Source organism: Pelobates fuscus, chromosome 1 (assembly GCF_036172605.1).
Source record: "Pelobates fuscus isolate aPelFus1 chromosome 1, aPelFus1.pri, whole genome shotgun sequence".
NCBI classification, from domain to species: domain Eukaryota; kingdom Metazoa; phylum Chordata; class Amphibia; order Anura; family Pelobatidae; genus Pelobates; species Pelobates fuscus.
Genome location: NC_086317.1, coordinates 464,436,632 through 464,455,233, shown reverse-complemented (window position 1 = coordinate 464,455,233; position 18,602 = coordinate 464,436,632). Strand labels below are relative to the sequence as shown.

Here is an 18,602-nt window from a genome sequence, read left to right as displayed (position 1 = left end):
ACATGCTCCAGCAGTGAACAAAAGCAACCAGCACTAGCAGCAGCAGCAGCAGCAACAACAAAGGCGGCATCGGGTGGAAGGAGCCTGTGCGCAGGATAAGGGGAGGTAAAGGAAGCCCTGCTGTGGCCTACGCCATACCACCCTTAGCGCGCCCGATCTCGTCTGATCTCGGAAGCTAAGCAGGGTTGGGCCTGGTTAGTACCTGTGATGGGAGACCATCTCGGAATACCAGGTGTTGTAGGCATTCAAACACTTTTCGCGCTCTCACTGCATCGCAGACCCAGAGCATGGCCAGTGGAGGCCTGCTGTCTTGTGCCCTTTTGCTGAAGAGGGAGAGGAGAGGGACAGAAAGATTGGGCTCCCGAACAGCACCGAGGGGCATGTTTTGTCAGCAGCGTGGGGCATGTTTTGTCAGCAGCGTGGGCCTGGTTCACTCTACACCCCAAAGCGCTGGAATGAAAAGGCCGCTGCTAGCTGTAGGCTAAAGTAGCCAAGCGGTGTGCACAGCCGAGTAGTGGAGCAACGTTTCCAAAGCAGCACTTGTGGCCTATCTTTAGCAAATTGGTTTTCAAAGGGCTACCATCCCCTGTGTTGCCAACAAACCCCTGTGACAACAGACAGCAGCTTGTCAGTCCGAAGCGGAGAGAGGATCAAGGAGCAAGGATCCTAGGCAGACGCCACGTGCCAATTTTGGGTTGAAGCAAGAGTTATTGCAGTGCGCTGTTGCTTCGAAGTGCGTCACGGCGCAGTCTCACCAGCTTTCTCTGAGACAGAGGTTAGGATTGCATTTCCGAGCAGATCTAGGAGAGGCCTAAGTGCCAGCAGCTGCGCAGTGTAAAGGAAGGAGGTCACTTAGGAGTGTAGGGATAGAAGTAAGAAGTAGGCGTCAAGCGCATTTGTCAGTGGGCCCTTTGAGCAGTGAGTTGCAAGAGCAGCAAATGAAGAAGCTGGGAGGGAGGGAGGGAGGGAGGTAGGTGCCTGGGTGTTGAAGAACAGAATAAGAGGAGGTTAAAGGAGCCTAGTTTCTGCCTACGGCCATACCACCCTGAACACGCCCGATCTCGTCTGATCTCGGAAGCTAAGCAGGGTCGGGCCTGGTTAGTACTTGGATGGGAGACCGCCTGGGAATACCAGGTGTTGTAGGCTTTTGCTTTTTCGATCTCCTACCAGCAGGGGGCGATCTACGCTATGCAATTTCACATTCACTCATTCGGAGGATTTCTTTTTTTTTTTTTTTTTTTTTTTTTTTAAACACACATTTCTTTTCTGGCTTTACGTTTCAGTGTGGCGTTTTTTTCTTTCTTTCTTTCTTTCTTTCTTTCTCTCTCGCTTTCTTTTTCTTTTTCCTTCTCTCGTGTTTCTGGACACGAGTAACGAGGCAACAATACAATGTCTTTGAGTGATACAGGATAGAGAGAAGTGGGCAAGCACAAGTCAGTGTTACGGTGGTAAAGTGTCGGTCACAGCAACAACAAAAAACTAAATCAATGCGGTTGGTGATAGGATATGATGCGGTCCAAGAGAAAAGCAGCATTTAAAAAACAAAAAAAGAGAAATGTACAGATATTTCACTTCCATCTATCCACACATACATTGCAGGATGGCAGGCAGAAGTGACATTTAAGTGCAAGCCATAAGCAAGGCTTTCTATACTCCACTACTACGCAGTGCCGGGGCACCACGTAACGACCAGCACAGCCTCTAAAGCACATGCTAGGACCGCAAGGCAGGGCAGACGGGAGACGTATTTGCGCCAGCAGCTGAGCAATCCAAAAGAAGGGCGATGCTTGCAAGTGTATGTGCCCAATCAAGCAGCGGGCCCCAAGCACTTTTAGCCCGCATTACGTAATGCGCGCCGACAAGACTGGTTCCTAACAGTACTGGAGGCAACAGGGCTTCGCTTGCTTTCCCCCTAAAAGACCTAGGAAGCTACAAGTTGGCAGACCCAGGCTCGGCCTGCAGGAAAGAGGCAAAAAGAAAAGGGGGCGCCTAAAAGGCCGCTGCCACTACAGACTGAGCAAGAAGGACCGGGCGGGCTGAAAGACACATGCTCCAGCAGTGAACAAAAGCAACCAGCACTAGCAGCAGCAGCAGCAGCAGCAGCAACAACAAAGGCGGCATCGGGTGGAAGGAGCCTGTGCGCAGGATAAGGGGAGGTAAAGGAAGCCCTGCTGTGGCCTACGCCATACCACCCTTAGCGCGCCCGATCTCGTCTGATCTCGGAAGCTAAGCAGGGTTGGGCCTGGTTAGTACCTGTGATGGGAGACCATCTCGGAATACCAGGTGTTGTAGGCATTCGAACACTTTTCGCGCTCTCACTGCATCGCAGACCCAGAGCATGGCCAGTGGAGGCCTGCTGTCTTGTGCCCTTTTGCTGAAGAGGGAGAGGAGAGGGACAGAAAGATTGGGCTCCCGAACAGCACCGAGGGGCATGTTTTGTCAGCAGCGTGGGGCATGTTTTGTCAGCAGCGTGGGCCTGGTTCACTCTACACCCCAAAGCGCTGGAATGAAAAGGCCGCTGCTAGCTGTAGGCTAAAGTAGCCAAGCGGTGTGCACAGCCGAGTAGTGGAGCAACGTTTCCAAAGCAGCACTTGTGGCCTATCTTTAGCAAATTGGTTTTCAAAGGGCTACCATCCCCTGTGTTGCCAACAAACCCCTGTGACAACAGACAGCAGCTTGTCAGTCCGAAGCGGAGAGAGGATCAAGGAGCAAGGATCCTAGGCAGACGCCACGTGCCAATTTTGGGTTGAAGCAAGAGTTATTGCAGTGCGCTGTTGCTTCGAAGTGCGTCACGGCGCAGTCTCACCAGCTTTCTCTGAGACAGAGGTTAGGATTGCATTTCCGAGCAGATCTAGGAGAGGCCTAAGTGCCAGCAGCTGCGCAGTGTAAAGGAAGGAGGTCACTTAGGAGTGTAGGGATAGAAGTAAGAAGTAGGCGTCAAGCGCATTTGTCAGTGGGCCCTTTGAGCAGTGAGTTGCAAGAGCAGTAAATGAAGAAGCTGGGAGGGAGGGAGGGAGGGAGGGAGGTAGGTGCCTGGGTGTTGAAGAACAGAATAAGAGGAGGTTAAAGGAGCCTAGTTTCTGCCTACGGCCATACCACCCTGAACACGCCCGATCTCGTCTGATCTCGGAAGCTAAGCAGGGTCGGGCCTGGTTAGTACTTGGATGGGAGACCGCCTGGGAATACCAGGTGTTGTAGGCTTTTGCTTTTTCGATCTCCTACCAGCAGGGGGCGATCTACGCTATGCAATTTCACATTCACTCATTCGGAGGATTTCTTTTTTTTTTTTTTTTTTTTTTTAAACACACATTTCTTTTCTGGCTTTACGTTTCAGTGTGGCGTTTTTTTCTTTCTTTCTTTCTTTCTTTCTTTCTTTCTTTCTCTCTCGCTTTCTTTTTCTTTTTCCTTCTCTCGTGTTTCTGGACACGAGTAACGAGGCAACAATACAATGTCTTTGAGTGATACAGGATAGAGAGAAGTGGGCAAGCACAAGTCAGTGTTACGGTGGTAAAGTGTCGGTCACAGCAACAACAAAAAACTAAATCAATGCGGTTGGTGATAGGATATGACGCGGTCCAAGAGAAAAGCAGCATTTAAAAAACAAAAAAAGAGAAATGTACAGATATTTCACTTCCATCTATCCACACATACATTGCAGGATGGCAGGCAGAAGTGACATTTAAGTGCAAGCCATAAGCAAGGCTTTCTATACTCCACTACTACGCAGTGCCGGGGCACCACGTAACGACCAGCACAGCCTCTAAAGCACATGCTAGGACCGCAAGGCAGGGCAGACGGGAGACGTATTTGCGCCAGCAGCTGAGCAATCCAAAAGAAGGGCGATGCTTGCAAGTGTATGTGCCCAATCAAGCAGCGGGCCCCAAGCACTTTTAGCCCGCATTACGTAATGCGCGCCGACAAGACTGGTTCCTAACAGTACTGGAGGCAACAGGGCTTCGCTTGCTTTCCCCCTAAAAGACCTAGGAAGCTACAAGTTGGCAGACCCAGGCTCGGCCTGCAGGAAAGAGGCAAAAAGAAAAGGGGGCGCCTAAAAGGCCGCTGCCACTACAGACTGAGCAAGAAGGACCGGGCGGGCTGAAAGACACATGCTCCAGCAGTGAACAAAAGCAACCAGCACTAGCAGCAGCAGCAGCAGCAACAACAAAGGCGGCATCGGGTGGAAGGAGCCTGTGCGCAGGATAAGGGGAGGTAAAGGAAGCCCTGCTGTGGCCTACGCCATACCACCCTTAGCGCGCCCGATCTCGTCTGATCTCGGAAGCTAAGCAGGGTTGGGCCTGGTTAGTACCTGTGATGGGAGACCATCTCGGAATACCAGGTGTTGTAGGCATTCGAACACTTTTCGCGCTCTCACTGCATCGCAGACCCAGAGCATGGCCAGTGGAGGCCTGCTGTCTTGTGCCCTTTTGCTGAAGAGGGAGAGGAGAGGGACAGAAAGATTGGGCTCCCGAACAGCACCGAGGGGCATGTTTTGTCAGCAGCGTGGGGCATGTTTTGTCAGCAGCGTGGGCCTGGTTCACTCTACACCCCAAAGCGCTGGAATGAAAAGGCGGCTGCTAGCTGTAGGCTAAAGTAGCCAAGCGGTGTGCACAGCCGAGTAGTGGAGCAACGTTTCCAAAGCAGCACTTGTGGCCTATCTTTAGCAAATTGGTTTTCAAAGGGCTACCATCCCCTGTGTTGCCAACAAACCCCTGTGACAACAGACAGCAGCTTGTCAGTCCGAAGCAGAGAGAGGATCAAGGAGCAAGGATCCTAGGCAGACGCCACGTGCCAATTTTGGGTTGAAGCAAGAGTTATTGCAGTGCGCTGTTGCTTCGAAGTGCGTCACGGCGCAGTCTCACCAGCTTTCTCTGAGACAGAGGTTAGGATTGCATTTCCGAGCAGATCTAGGAGAGGCCTAAGTGCCAGCAGCTGCGCAGTGTAAAGGAAGGAGGTCACTTAGGAGTGTAGGGATAGAAGTAAGAAGTAGGCGTCAAGCGCATTTGTCAGTGGGCCCTTTGAGCAGTGAGTTGCAAGAGCAGCAAATGAAGAAGCTGGGAGGGAGGGAGGGAGGGAGGTAGGTGCCTGGGTGTTGAAGAACAGAATAAGAGGAGGTTAAAGGAGCCTAGTTTCTGCCTACGGCCATACCACCCTGAACACGCCCGATCTCGTCTGATCTCGGAAGCTAAGCAGGGTCGGGCCTGGTTAGTACTTGGATGGGAGACCGCCTGGGAATACCAGGTGTTGTAGGCTTTTGCTTTTTCGATCTCCTACCAGCAGGGGGCGATCTACGCTATGCAATTTCACATTCACTCATTCGGAGGATTTCTTTTTTTTTTTTTTTTTTTTTTTTTTTAAACACACATTTCTTTTCTGGCTTTACGTTTCAGTGTGGCGTTTTTTTCTTTCTTTCTTTCTTTCTTTCTTTCTTTCTTTCTCTCTCGCTTTCTTTTTCTTTTTCCTTCTCTCGTGTTTCTGGACACGAGTAACGAGGCAACAATACAATGTCTTTGAGTGATACAGGATAGAGAGAAGTGGGCAAGCACAAGTCAGTGTTACGGTGGTAAAGTGTCGGTCACAGCAACAACAAAAAACTAAATCAATGCGGTTGGTGATAGGATATGACGCGGTCCAAGAGAAAAGCAGCATTTAAAAAACAAAAAAAGAGAAATGTACAGATATTTCACTTCCATCTATCCACACATACATTGCAGGATGGCAGGCAGAAGTGACATTTAAGTGCAAGCCATAAGCAAGGCTTTCTATACTCCACTACTACGCAGTGCCGGGGCACCACGTAACGACCAGCACAGCCTCTAAAGCACATGCTAGGACCGCAAGGCAGGGCAGACGGGAGACGTATTTGCGCCAGCAGCTGAGCAATCCAAAAGAAGGGCGATGCTTGCAAGTGTATGTGCCCAATCAAGCAGCGGGCCCCAAGCACTTTTAGCCCGCATTACGTAATGCGCGCCGACAAGACTGGTTCCTAACAGTACTGGAGGCAACAGGGCTTCGCTTGCTTTCCCCCTAAAAGACCTAGGAAGCTACAAGTTGGCAGACCCAGGCTCGGCCTGCAGGAAAGAGGCAAAAAGAAAAGGGGGCGCCTAAAAGGCCGCTGCCACTACAGACTGAGCAAGAAGGACCGGGCGGGCTGAAAGACACATGCTCCAGCAGTGAACAAAAGCAACCAGCACTAGCAGCAGCAGCAGCAGCAGCAACAACAAAGGCGGCATCGGGTGGAAGGAGCCTGTGCGCAGGATAAGGGGAGGTAAAGGAAGCCCTGCTGTGGCCTACGCCATACCACCCTTAGCGCGCCCGATCTCGTCTGATCTCGGAAGCTAAGCAGGGTTGGGCCTGGTTAGTACCTGTGATGGGAGACCATCTCGGAATACCAGGTGTTGTAGGCATTCGAACACTTTTCGCGCTCTCACTGCATCGCAGACCCAGAGCATGGCCAGTGGAGGCCTGCTGTCTTGTGCCCTTTTGCTGAAGAGGGAGAGGAGAGGGACAGAAAGATTGGGCTCCCGAACAGCACCGAGGGGCATGTTTTGTCAGCAGCGTGGGGCATGTTTTGTCAGCAGCGTGGGCCTGGTTCACTCTACACCCCAAAGCGCTGGAATGAAAAGGCCGCTGCTAGCTGTAGGCTAAAGTAGCCAAGCGGTGTGCACAGCCGAGTAGTGGAGCAACGTTTCCAAAGCAGCACTTGTGGCCTATCTTTAGCAAATTGGTTTTCAAAGGGCTACCATCCCCTGTGTTGCCAACAAACCCCTGTGACAACAGACAGCAGCTTGTCAGTCCGAAGCAGAGAGAGGATCAAGGAGCAAGGATCCTAGGCAGACGCCACGTGCCAATTTTGGGTTGAAGCAAGAGTTATTGCAGTGCGCTGTTGCTTCGAAGTGCGTCACGGCGCAGTCTCACCAGCTTTCTCTGAGACAGAGGTTAGGATTGCATTTCCGAGCAGATCTAGGAGAGGCCTAAGTGCCAGCAGCTGCGCAGTGTAAAGGAAGGAGGTCACTTAGGAGTGTAGGGATAGAAGTAAGAAGTAGGCGTCAAGCGCATTTGTCAGTGGGCCCTTTGAGCAGTGAGTTGCAAGAGCAGCAAATGAAGAAGCTGGGAGGGAGGGAGGGAGGGAGGTAGGTGCCTGGGTGTTGAAGAACAGAATAAGAGGAGGTTAAAGGAGCCTAGTTTCTGCCTACGGCCATACCACCCTGAACACGCCCGATCTCGTCTGATCTCGGAAGCTAAGCAGGGTCGGGCCTGGTTAGTACTTGGATGGGAGACCGCCTGGGAATACCAGGTGTTGTAGGCTTTTGCTTTTTCGATCTCCTACCAGCAGGGGGCGATCTACGCTATGCAATTTCACATTCACTCATTCGGAGGATTTCTTTTTTTTTTTTTTTTTTTTTTTTTTTAAACACACATTTCTTTTCTGGCTTTACGTTTCAGTGTGGCGTTTTTTTCTTTCTTTCTTTCTTTCTTTCTTTCTTTCTCTCTCGCTTTCTTTTTCTTTTTCCTTCTCTCGTGTTTCTGGACACGAGTAACGAGGCAACAATACAATGTCTTTGAGTGATACAGGATAGAGAGAAGTGGGCAAGCACAAGTCAGTGTTACGGTGGTAAAGTGTCGGTCACAGCAACAACAAAAAACTAAATCAATGCGGTTGGTGATAGGATATGACGCGGTCCAAGAGAAAAGCAGCATTTAAAAAACAAAAAAAGAGAAATGTACAGATATTTCACTTCCATCTATCCACACATACATTGCAGGATGGCAGGCAGAAGTGACATTTAAGTGCAAGCCATAAGCAAGGCTTTCTATACTCCACTACTACGCAGTGCCGGGGCACCACGTAACGACCAGCACAGCCTCTAAAGCACATGCTAGGACCGCAAGGCAGGGCAGACGGGAGACGTATTTGCGCCAGCAGCTGAGCAATCCAAAAGAAGGGCGATGCTTGCAAGTGTATGTGCCCAATCAAGCAGCGGGCCCCAAGCACTTTTAGCCCGCATTACGTAATGCGCGCCGACAAGACTGGTTCCTAACAGTACTGGAGGCAACAGGGCTTCGCTTGCTTTCCCCCTAAAAGACCTAGGAAGCTACAAGTTGGCAGACCCAGGCTCGGCCTGCAGGAAAGAGGCAAAAAGAAAAGGGGGCGCCTAAAAGGCCGCTGCCACTACAGACTGAGCAAGAAGGACCGGGCGGGCTGAAAGACACATGCTCCAGCAGTGAACAAAAGCAACCAGCACTAGCAGCAGCAGCAGCAGCAGCAACAACAAAGGCGGCATCGGGTGGAAGGAGCCTGTGCGCAGGATAAGGGGAGGTAAAGGAAGCCCTGCTGTGGCCTACGCCATACCACCCTTAGCGCGCCCGATCTCGTCTGATCTCGGAAGCTAAGCAGGGTTGGGCCTGGTTAGTACCTGTGATGGGAGACCATCTCGGAATACCAGGTGTTGTAGGCATTCAAACACTTTTCGCGCTCTCACTGCATCGCAGACCCAGAGCATGGCCAGTGGAGGCCTGCTGTCTTGTGCCCTTTTGCTGAAGAGGGAGAGGAGAGGGACAGAAAGATTGGGCTCCCGAACAGCACCGAGGGGCATGTTTTGTCAGCAGCGTGGGGCATGTTTTGTCAGCAGCGTGGGCCTGGTTCACTCTACACCCCAAAGCGCTGGAATGAAAAGGCCGCTGCTAGCTGTAGGCTAAAGTAGCCAAGCGGTGTGCACAGCCGAGTAGTGGAGCAACGTTTCCAAAGCAGCACTTGTGGCCTATCTTTAGCAAATTGGTTTTCAAAGGGCTACCATCCCCTGTGTTGCCAACAAACCCCTGTGACAACAGACAGCAGCTTGTCAGTCCGAAGCGGAGAGAGGATCAAGGAGCAAGGATCCTAGGCAGACGCCACGTGCCAATTTTGGGTTGAAGCAAGAGTTATTGCAGTGCGCTGTTGCTTCGAAGTGCGTCACGGCGCAGTCTCACCAGCTTTCTCTGAGACAGAGGTTAGGATTGAATTTCCGAGCAGATCTAGGAGACGCCTAAGTGCCAGCAGCTGCGCAGTGTAAAGGAAGGAGGTCACTTAGGAGTGTAGGGATAGAAGTAAGAAGTAGGCGTCAAGCGCATTTGTCAGTGGGCCCTTTGAGCAGTGAGTTGCAAGAGCAGCAAATGAAGAAGCTGGGAGGGAGGGAGGGAGGGAGGGAGGGAGGTAGGTGCCTGGGTGTTGAAGAACAGAATAAGAGGAGGTTAAAGGAGCCTAGTTTCTGCCTACGGCCATACCACCCTGAACACGCCCGATCTCGTCTGATCTCGGAAGCTAAGCAGGGTCGGGCCTGGTTAGTACTTGGATGGGAGACCGCCTGGGAATACCAGGTGTTGTAGGCTTTTGCTTTTTCGATCTCCTACCAGCAGGGGGCGATCTACGCTATGCAATTTCACATTCACTCATTCGGAGGATTTCTTTTTTTTTTTTTTTTTTTTTTTTTTAAACACACATTTCTTTTCTGGCTTTACGTTTCAGTGTGGCGTTTTTTTCTTTCTTTCTTTCTTTCTTTCTTTCTTTCTCTCTCGCTTTCTTTTTCTTTTTCCTTCTCTCGTGTTTCTGGACACGAGTAACGAGGCAACAATACAATGTCTTTGAGTGATACAGGATAGAGAGAAGTGGGCAAGCACAAGTCAGTGTTACGGTGGTAAAGTGTCGGTCACAGCAACAACAAAAAACTAAATCAATGCGGTTGGTGATAGGATATGACGCGGTCCAAGAGAAAAGCAGCATTTAAAAAACAAAAAGAGAAATGTACAGATATTTCACTTCCATCTATCCACACATACATTGCAGGATGGCAGGCAGAAGTGACATTTAAGTGCAAGCCATAAGCAAGGCTTTCTATACTCCACTACTACGCAGTGCCGGGGCACCACGTAACGACCAGCACAGCCTCTAAAGCACATGCTAGGACCGCAAGGCAGGGCAGACGGGAGACGTATTTGCGCCAGCAGCTGAGCAATCCAAAAGAAGGGCGATGCTTGCAAGTGTATGTGCCCAATCAAGCAGCGGGCCCCAAGCACTTTTAGCCCGCATTACGTAATGCGCGCCGACAAGACTGGTTCCTAACAGTACTGGAGGCAACAGGGCTTCGCTTGCTTTCCCCCTAAAAGACCTAGGAAGCTACAAGTTGGCAGACCCAGGCTCGGCCTGCAGGAAAGAGGCAAAAAGAAAAGGGGGCGCCTAAAAGGCCGCTGCCACTACAGACTGAGCAAGAAGGACCGGGCGGGCTGAAAGACACATGCTCCAGCAGTGAACAAAAGCAACCAGCACTAGCAGCAGCAGCAGCAGCAGCAGCAACAACAAAGGCGGCATCGGGTGGAAGGAGCCTGTGCGCAGGATAAGGGGAGGTAAAGGAAGCCCTGCTGTGGCCTACGCCATACCACCCTTAGCGCGCCTGATCTCGGAAGCTAAGCAGGGTTGGGCCTGGTTAGTACCTGTGATGGGAGACCATCTCGGAATACCAGGTGTTGTAGGCATTCGAACACTTTTCGCGCTCTCACTGCATCGCAGACCCAGAGCATGGCCAGTGGAGGCCTGCTGTCTTGTGCCCTTTTGCTGAAGAGGGAGAGGAGAGGGACAGAAAGATTGGGCTCCCGAACAGCACCGAGGGGCATGTTTTGTCAGCAGCGTGGGGCATGTTTTGTCAGCAGCGTGGGCCTGGTTCACTCTACACCCCAAAGCGCTGGAATGAAAAGGCCGCTGCTAGCTGTAGGCTAAAGTAGCCAAGCGGTGTGCACAGCCGAGTAGTGGAGCAACGTTTCCAAAGCAGCACTTGTGGCCTATCTTTAGCAAATTGGTTTTCAAAGGGCTACCATCCCCTGTGTTGCCAACAAACCCCTGTGACAACAGACAGCAGCTTGTCAGTCCGAAGCAGAGAGAGGATCAAGGAGCAAGGATCCTAGGCAGACGCCACGTGCCAATTTTGGGTTGAAGCAAGAGTTATTGCAGTGCGCTGTTGCTTCGAAGTGCGTCACGGCGCAGTCTCACCAGCTTTCTCTGAGACAGAGGTTAGGATTGAATTTCCGAGCAGATCTAGGAGACGCCTAAGTGCCAGCAGCTGCGCAGTGTAAAGGAAGGAGGTCACTTAGGAGTGTAGGGATAGAAGTAAGAAGTAGGCGTCAAGCGCATTTGTCAGTGGGCCCTTTGAGCAGTGAGTTGCAAGAGCAGCAAATGAAGAAGCTGGGAGGGAGGGAGGGAGGGAGGGAGGTAGGTGCCTGGGTGTTGAAGAACAGAATAAGAGGAGGTTAAAGGAGCCTAGTTTCTGCCTACGGCCATACCAACCTGAACACGCCCGATCTCGTCTGATCTCGGAAGCTAAGCAGGGTCGGGCCTGGTTAGTACTTGGATGGGAGACCGCCTGGGAATACCAGGTGTTGTAGGCTTTTGCTTTTTCGATCTCCTACCAGCAGGGGGCGATCTACGCTATGCAATTTCACATTCACTCATTCGGAGGATTTCTTTTTTTTTTTTTTTTTTTTTTTTTAAACACACATTTCTTTTCTGGCTTTACGTTTCAGTGTGGCGTTTTTTTCTTTCTTTCTTTCTTTCTTTCTTTCTTTCTCTCTCGCTTTCTTTTTCTTTTTCCTTCTCTCGTGTTTCTGGACACGAGTAACGAGGCAACAATACAATGTCTTTGAGTGATACAGGATAGAGAGAAGTGGGCAAGCACAAGTCAGTGTTACGGTGGTAAAGTGTCGGTCACAGCAACAACAAAAAACTAAATCAATGCGGTTGGTGATAGGATATGACGCGGTCCAAGAGAAAAGCAGCATTTAAAAAACAAAAAGAGAAATGTACAGATATTTCACTTCCATCTATCCACACATACATTGCAGGATGGCAGGCAGAAGTGACATTTAAGTGCAAGCCATAAGCAAGGCTTTCTATACTCCACTACTACGCAGTGCCGGGGCACCACGTAACGACCAGCACAGCCTCTAAAGCACATGCTAGGACCGCAAGGCAGGGCAGACGGGAGACGTATTTGCGCCAGCAGCTGAGCAATCCAAAAGAAGGGCGATGCTTGCAAGTGTATGTGCCCAATCAAGCAGCGGGCCCCAAGCACTTTTAGCCCGCATTACGTAATGCGCGCCGACAAGACTGGTTCCTAACAGTACTGGAGGCAACAGGGCTTCGCTTGCTTTCCCCCTAAAAGACCTAGGAAGCTACAAGTTGGCAGACCCAGGCTCGGCCTGCAGGAAAGAGGCAAAAAGAAAAGGGGGCGCCTAAAAGGCCGCTGCCACTACAGACTGAGCAAGAAGGACCGGGCGGGCTGAAAGACACATGCTCCAGCAGTGAACAAAAGCAACCAGCACTAGCAGCAGCAGCAGCAGCAGCAACAACAAAGGCGGCATCGGGTGGAAGGAGCCTGTGCGCAGGATAAGGGGAGGTAAAGGAAGCCCTGCTGTGGCCTACGCCATACCACCCTTAGCGCGCCCGATCTCGTCTGATCTCGGAAGCTAAGCAGGGTTGGGCCTGGTTAGTACCTGTGATGGGAGACCATCTCGGAATACCAGGTGTTGTAGGCATTCGAACACTTTTCGCGCTCTCACTGCATCGCAGACCCAGAGCATGGCCAGTGGAGGCCTGCTGTCTTGTGCCCTTTTGCTGAAGAGGGAGAGGAGAGGGACAGAAAGATTGGGCTCCCGAACAGCACCGAGGGGCATGTTTTGTCAGCAGCGTGGGGCATGTTTTGTCAGCAGCGTGGGCCTGGTTCACTCTACACCCCAAAGCGCTGGAATGAAAAGGCGGCTGCTAGCTGTAGGCTAAAGTAGCCAAGCGGTGTGCACAGCCGAGTAGTGGAGCAACGTTTCCAAAGCAGCACTTGTGGCCTATCTTTAGCAAATTGGTTTTCAAAGGGCTACCATCCCCTGTGTTGCCAACAAACCCCTGTGACAACAGACAGCAGCTTGTCAGTCCGAAGCAGAGAGAGGATCAAGGAGCAAGGATCCTAGGCAGACGCCACGTGCCAATTTTGGGTTGAAGCAAGAGTTATTGCAGTGCGCTGTTGCTTCGAAGTGCGTCACGGCGCAGTCTCACCAGCTTTCTCTGAGACAGAGGTTAGGATTGCATTTCCGAGCAGATCTAGGAGAGGCCTAAGTGCCAGCAGCTGCGCAGTGTAAAGGAAGGAGGTCACTTAGGAGTGTAGGGATAGAAGTAAGAAGTAGGCGTCAAGCGCATTTGTCAGTGGGCCCTTTGAGCAGTGAGTTGCAAGAGCAGCAAATGAAGAAGCTGGGAGGGAGGGAGGGAGGGAGGGAGGTAGGTGCGTGCCTGGGTGTTGAAGAACAGAATAAGAGGAGGTTAAAGGAGCCTAGTTTCTGCCTACGGCCATACCACCCTGAACACGCCCGATCTCGTCTGATCTCGGAAGCTAAGCAGGGTCAGGCCTGGTTAGTACTTGGATGGGAGACCGCCTGGGAATACCAGGTGTTGTAGGCTTTTGCTTTTTCGATCTCCTACCAGCAGGGGGCGATCTACGCTATGCAATTTCACATTCACTCATTCGGAGGATTTCTTTTTTTTTTTTTTTTTTTTTAAACACACATTTCTTTTCTGGCTTTACGTTTCAGTGTGGCGTTTTTTTCTTTCTTTCTTTCTTTCTTTCTTTCTTTCTTTCTTTCTTTCTTTCTTTCTCTCTCGCTTTCTTTTTCTTTTTCCTTCTCTCGTGTTTCTGGACACGAGTAACGAGGCAACAATACAATGTCTTTGAGTGATACAGGATAGAGAGAAGTGGGCAAGCACAAGTCAGTGTTACGGTGGTAAAGTGTCGGTCACAGCAACAACAAAAAACTAAATCAATGCGGTTGGTGATAGGATATGACGCGGTCCAAGAGAAAAGCAGCATTTAAAAAACAAAAAAAGAGAAATGTACAGATATTTCACTTCCATCTATCCACACATACATTGCAGGATGGCAGGCAGAAGTGACATTTAAGTGCAAGCCATAAGCAAGGCTTTCTATACTCCACTACTACGCAGTGCCGGGGCACCACGTAACGACCAGCACAGCCTCTAAAGCACATGCTAGGACCGCAAGGCAGGGCAGACGGGAGACGTATTTGCGCCAGCAGCTGAGCAATCCAAAAGAAGGGCGATGCTTGCAAGTGTATGTGCCCAATCAAGCAGCGGGCCCCAAGCACTTTTAGCCCGCATTACGTAATGCGCGCCGACAAGACTGGTTCCTAACAGTACTGGAGGCAACAGGGCTTCGCTTGCTTTCCCCCTAAAAGACCTAGGAAGCTACAAGTTGGCAGACCCAGGCTCGGCCTGCAGGAAAGAGGCAAAAAGAAAAGGGGGCGCCTAAAAGGCCGCTGCCACTACAGACTGAGCAAGAAGGACCGGGCGGGCTGAAAGACACATGCTCCAGCAGTGAACAAAAGCAACCAGCACTAGCAGCAGCAGCAGCAGCAACAACAAAGGCGGCATCGGGTGGAAGGAGCCTGTGCGCAGGATAAGGGGAGGTAAAGGAAGCCCTGCTGTGGCCTACGCCATACCACCCTTAGCGCGCCCGATCTCGTCTGATCTCGGAAGCTAAGCAGGGTTGGGCCTGGTTAGTACCTGTGATGGGAGACCATCTCGGAATACCAGGTGTTGTAGGCATTCAAACACTTTTCGCGCTCTCACTGCATCGCAGACCCAGAGCATGGCCAGTGGAGGCCTGCTGTCTTGTGCCCTTTTGCTGAAGAGGGAGAGGAGAGGGACAGAAAGATTGGGCTCCCGAACAGCACCGAGGGGCATGTTTTGTCAGCAGCGTGGGGCATGTTTTGTCAGCAGCGTGGGCCTGGTTCACTCTACACCCCAAAGCGCTGGAATGAAAAGGCGGCTGCTAGCTGTAGGCTAAAGTAGCCAAGCGGTGTGCACAGCCGAGTAGTGGAGCAACGTTTCCAAAGCAGCACTTGTGGCCTATCTTTAGCAAATTGGTTTTCAAAGGGCTACCATCCCCTGTGTTGCCAACAAACCCCTGTGACAACAGACAGCAGCTTGTCAGTCCGAAGCGGAGAGAGGATCAAGGAGCAAGGATCCTAGGCAGACGCCACGTGCCAATTTTGGGTTGAAGCAAGAGTTATTGCAGTGCGCTGTTGCTTCGAAGTGCGTCACGGCGCAGTCTCACCAGCTTTCTCTGAGACAGAGGTTAGGATTGCATTTCCGAGCAGATCTAGGAGAGGCCTAAGTGCCAGCAGCTGCGCAGTGTAAAGGAAGGAGGTCACTTAGGAGTGTAGGGATAGAAGTAAGAAGTAGGCGTCAAGCGCATTTGTCAGTGGGCCCTTTGAGCAGTGAGTTGCAAGAGCAGCAAATGAAGAAGCTGGGAGGGAGGTAGGTGCCTGGGTGTTGAAGAACAGAATAAGAGGAGGTTAAAGGAGCCTAGTTTCTGCCTACGGCCATACCACCCTGAACACGCCCGATCTCGTCTGATCTCGGAAGCTAAGCAGGGTCGGGCCTGGTTAGTACTTGGATGGGAGACCGCCTGGGAATACCAGGTGTTGTAGGCTTTTGCTTTTTCGATCTCCTACCAGCAGGGGGCGATCTACGCTATGCAATTTCACATTCACTCATTCGGAGGATTTCTTTTTTTTTTTTTTTTTTTTTTTAAACACACATTTCTTTTCTGGCTTTACGTTTCAGTGTGGCGTTTTTTTCTTTCTTTCTTTCTTTCTTTCTTTCTTTCTTTCTTTCTCTCTCGCTTTCTTTTTCTTTTTCCTTCTCTCGTGTTTCTGGACACGAGTAACGAGGCAACAATACAATGTCTTTGAGTGATACAGGATAGAGAGAAGTGGGCAAGCACAAGTCAGTGTTACGGTGGTAAAGTGTCGGTCACAGCAACAACAAAAAACTAAATCAATGCGGTTGGTGATAGGATATGACGCGGTCCAAGAGAAAAGCAGCATTTAAAAAACAAAAAAAGAGAAATGTACAGATATTTCACTTCCATCTATCCACACATACATTGCAGGATGGCAGGCAGAAGTGACATTTAAGTGCAAGCCATAAGCAAGGCTTTCTATACTCCACTACTACGCAGTGCCGGGGCACCACGTAACGACCAGCACAGCCTCTAAAGCACATGCTAGGACCGCAAGGCAGGGCAGACGGGAGACGTATTTGCGCCAGCAGCTGAGCAATCCAAAAGAAGGGCGATGCTTGCAAGTGTATGTGCCCAATCAAGCAGCGGGCCCCAAGCACTTTTAGCCCGCATTACGTAATGCGCGCCGACAAGACTGGTTCCTAACAGTACTGGAGGCAACAGGGCTTCGCTTGCTTTCCCCCTAAAAGACCTAGGAAGCTACAAGTTGGCAGACCCAGGCTCGGCCTGCAGGAAAGAGGCAAAAAGAAAAGGGGGCGCCTAAAAGGCCGCTGCCACTACAGACTGAGCAAGAAGGACCGGGCGGGCTGAAAGACACATGCTCCAGCAGTGAACAAAAGCAACCAGCACTAGCAGCAGCAGCAGCAGCAGCAACAACAAAGGCGGCATCGGGTGGAAGGAGCCTGTGCGCAGGATAAGGGGAGGTAAAGGAAGCCCTGCTGTGGCCTACGCCATACCACCCTTAGCGCGCCCGATCTCGTCTGATCTCGGAAGCTAAGCAGGGTTGGGCCTGGTTAGTACCTGTGATGGGAGACCATCTCGGAATACCAGGTGTTGTAGGCATTCGAACACTTTTCGCGCTCTCACTGCATCGCAGACCCAGAGCATGGCCAGTGGAGGCCTGCTGTCTTGTGCCCTTTTGCTGAAGAGGGAGAGGAGAGGGACAGAAAGATTGGGCTCCCGAACAGCACCGAGGGGCATGTTTTGTCAGCAGCGTGGGGCATGTTTTGTCAGCAGCGTGGGCCTGGTTCACTCTACACCCCAAAGCGCTGGAATGAAAAGGCCGCTGCTAGCTGTAGGCTAAAGTAGCCAAGCGGTGTGCACAGCCGAGTAGTGGAGCAACGTTTCCAAAGCAGCACTTGTGGCCTATCTTTAGCAAATTGGTTTTCAAAGGGCTACCATCCCCTGTGTTGCCAACAAACCCCTGTGACAACAGACAGCAGCTTGTCAGTCCGAAGCAGAGAGAGGATCAAGGAGCAAGGATCCTAGGCAGACGCCACGTGCCAATTTTGGGTTGAAGCAAGAGTTATTGCAGTGCGCTGTTGCTTCGAAGTGCGTCACGGCGCAGTCTCACCAGCTTTCTCTGAGACAGAGGTTAGGATTGCATTTCCGAGCAGATCTAGGAGAGGCCTAAGTGCCAGCAGCTGCGCAGTGTAAAGGAAGGAGGTCACTTAGGAGTGTAGGGATAGAAGTAAGAAGTAGGCGTCAAGCGCATTTGTCAGTGGGCCCTTTGAGCAGTGAGTTGCAAGAGCAGCAAATGAAGAAGCTGGGAGGGAGGGAGGGAGGTAGGTGCCTGGGTGTTGAAGAACAGAATAAGAGGAGGTTAAAGGAGCCTAGTTTCTGCCTACGGCCATACCACCCTGAACACGCCTGATCTCGTCTGATCTCGGAAGCTAAGCAGGGTCGGGCCTGGTTAGTACTTGGATGGGAGACCGCCTGGGAATACCAGGTGTTGTAGGCTTTTGCTTTTTCGATCTCCTACCAGCAGGGGGCGATCTACGCTATGCAATTTCACATTCACTCATTCGGAGGATTTCTTTTTTTTTTTTTTTTTTTTTTTAAAACACACATTTCTTTTCTGGCTTTACGTTTCAGTGTGGCGTTTTTTTCTTTCTTTCTTTCTTTCTTTCTTTCTTTCTTTCTTTCTCTCTCGCTTTCTTTTTCTTTTTCCTTCTCTCGTGTTTCTGGACACGAGTAACGAGGCAACAATACAATGTCTTTGAGTGATACAGGATAGAGAGAAGTGGGCAAGCACAAGTCAGTGTTACGGTGGTAAAGTGTCGGTCACAGCAACAACAAAAAACTAAATCAATGCGGTTGGTGATAGGATATGACGCGGTCCAAGAGAAAAGCAGCATTTAAAAAACAAAAAAGAGAAATGTACAGATATTTCACTTCCATCTATCCACACATACATTGCAGGATGGCAGGCAGAAGTGACATTTAAGTGCAAGCCATAAGCAAGGCTTTCTATACTCCACTACTACGCAGTGCCGGGGCACCACGTAACGACCAGCACAGCCTCTAAAGCACATGCTAGGACCGCAAGGCAGGGCAGACGGGAGAGGTATTTGCGCCAGCAGCTGAGCAATCCAAAAGAAGGGCGATGCTTGCAAGTGTATGTGCCCAATCAAGCAGCGGGCCCCAAGCACTTTTAGCCCGCATTACGTAATGCGCGCCGACAAGACTGGTTCCTAACAGTACTGGAGGCAACAGGGCTTCGCTTGCTTTCCCCCTAAAAGACCTAGGAAGCTACAAGTTGGCAGACCCAGGCTCGGCCTGCAGGAAAGAGGCAAAAAGAAAAGGGGGCGCCTAAAAGGCCGCTGCCACTACAGACTGAGCAAGAAGGACCGGGCGGGCTGAAAGACACATGCTCCAGCAGTGAACAAAAGCAACCAGCACTAGCAGCAGCAGCAGCAGCAACAACAAAGGCGGCATCGGGTGGAAGGAGCCTGTGCGCAGGATAAGGGGAGGTAAAGGAAGCCCTGCTGT

General features: G+C 51.0%; 9 non-coding genes and 9 pseudogenes across 9 annotated transcripts; all 18 read left to right on the top strand.

The window, feature by feature from the left end:
- Positions 1-125: 125 nt before the first annotated feature.
- LOC134578501 (5S ribosomal RNA) lies at positions 126-244 on the top strand (annotated as a pseudogene).
- Positions 245-1,027: 783 nt separating this feature from the next.
- Positions 1,028-1,146, top strand: LOC134577226 (5S ribosomal RNA). Its single transcript, XR_010085962.1, has one exon. It is a non-coding gene; the product is annotated as a 5S ribosomal RNA (ribosomal RNA).
- A 1,030-nt stretch (positions 1,147-2,176) lies between these two features.
- LOC134578496 (5S ribosomal RNA) lies at positions 2,177-2,295 on the top strand (annotated as a pseudogene).
- A 787-nt stretch (positions 2,296-3,082) lies between these two features.
- On the top strand, positions 3,083-3,201 carry LOC134577214 (5S ribosomal RNA). The gene has a single exon (XR_010085959.1). It is a non-coding gene; the product is annotated as a 5S ribosomal RNA (ribosomal RNA).
- Positions 3,202-4,229: 1,028 nt separating this feature from the next.
- On the top strand, positions 4,230-4,348 carry LOC134578492 (5S ribosomal RNA; annotated as a pseudogene).
- A 783-nt stretch (positions 4,349-5,131) lies between these two features.
- Positions 5,132-5,250, top strand: LOC134577208 (5S ribosomal RNA). The gene has a single exon (XR_010085958.1). It is a non-coding gene; the product is annotated as a 5S ribosomal RNA (ribosomal RNA).
- A 1,035-nt stretch (positions 5,251-6,285) lies between these two features.
- On the top strand, positions 6,286-6,404 carry LOC134578488 (5S ribosomal RNA; annotated as a pseudogene).
- A 783-nt stretch (positions 6,405-7,187) lies between these two features.
- LOC134577202 (5S ribosomal RNA) lies at positions 7,188-7,306 on the top strand. Its single transcript, XR_010085957.1, has one exon. It is a non-coding gene; the product is annotated as a 5S ribosomal RNA (ribosomal RNA).
- A 1,031-nt stretch (positions 7,307-8,337) lies between these two features.
- Positions 8,338-8,456, top strand: LOC134578483 (5S ribosomal RNA; annotated as a pseudogene).
- Positions 8,457-9,247: 791 nt separating this feature from the next.
- Positions 9,248-9,366, top strand: LOC134577196 (5S ribosomal RNA). The gene has a single exon (XR_010085956.1). It is a non-coding gene; the product is annotated as a 5S ribosomal RNA (ribosomal RNA).
- Positions 9,367-10,397: 1,031 nt separating this feature from the next.
- LOC134579131 (5S ribosomal RNA) lies at positions 10,398-10,506 on the top strand (annotated as a pseudogene).
- A 787-nt stretch (positions 10,507-11,293) lies between these two features.
- Positions 11,294-11,412, top strand: LOC134577497 (5S ribosomal RNA). The gene has a single exon (XR_010086026.1). It is a non-coding gene; the product is annotated as a 5S ribosomal RNA (ribosomal RNA).
- Positions 11,413-12,439: 1,027 nt separating this feature from the next.
- Positions 12,440-12,558, top strand: LOC134578480 (5S ribosomal RNA; annotated as a pseudogene).
- A 791-nt stretch (positions 12,559-13,349) lies between these two features.
- LOC134577510 (5S ribosomal RNA) lies at positions 13,350-13,468 on the top strand. The gene has a single exon (XR_010086030.1). It is a non-coding gene; the product is annotated as a 5S ribosomal RNA (ribosomal RNA).
- A 1,042-nt stretch (positions 13,469-14,510) lies between these two features.
- LOC134578478 (5S ribosomal RNA) lies at positions 14,511-14,629 on the top strand (annotated as a pseudogene).
- Positions 14,630-15,400: 771 nt separating this feature from the next.
- LOC134577191 (5S ribosomal RNA) lies at positions 15,401-15,519 on the top strand. The gene has a single exon (XR_010085954.1). It is a non-coding gene; the product is annotated as a 5S ribosomal RNA (ribosomal RNA).
- A 1,035-nt stretch (positions 15,520-16,554) lies between these two features.
- On the top strand, positions 16,555-16,673 carry LOC134578464 (5S ribosomal RNA; annotated as a pseudogene).
- Positions 16,674-17,452: 779 nt separating this feature from the next.
- LOC134577437 (5S ribosomal RNA) lies at positions 17,453-17,571 on the top strand. The gene has a single exon (XR_010086009.1). It is a non-coding gene; the product is annotated as a 5S ribosomal RNA (ribosomal RNA).
- Positions 17,572-18,602: the final 1,031 nt, after the last annotated feature.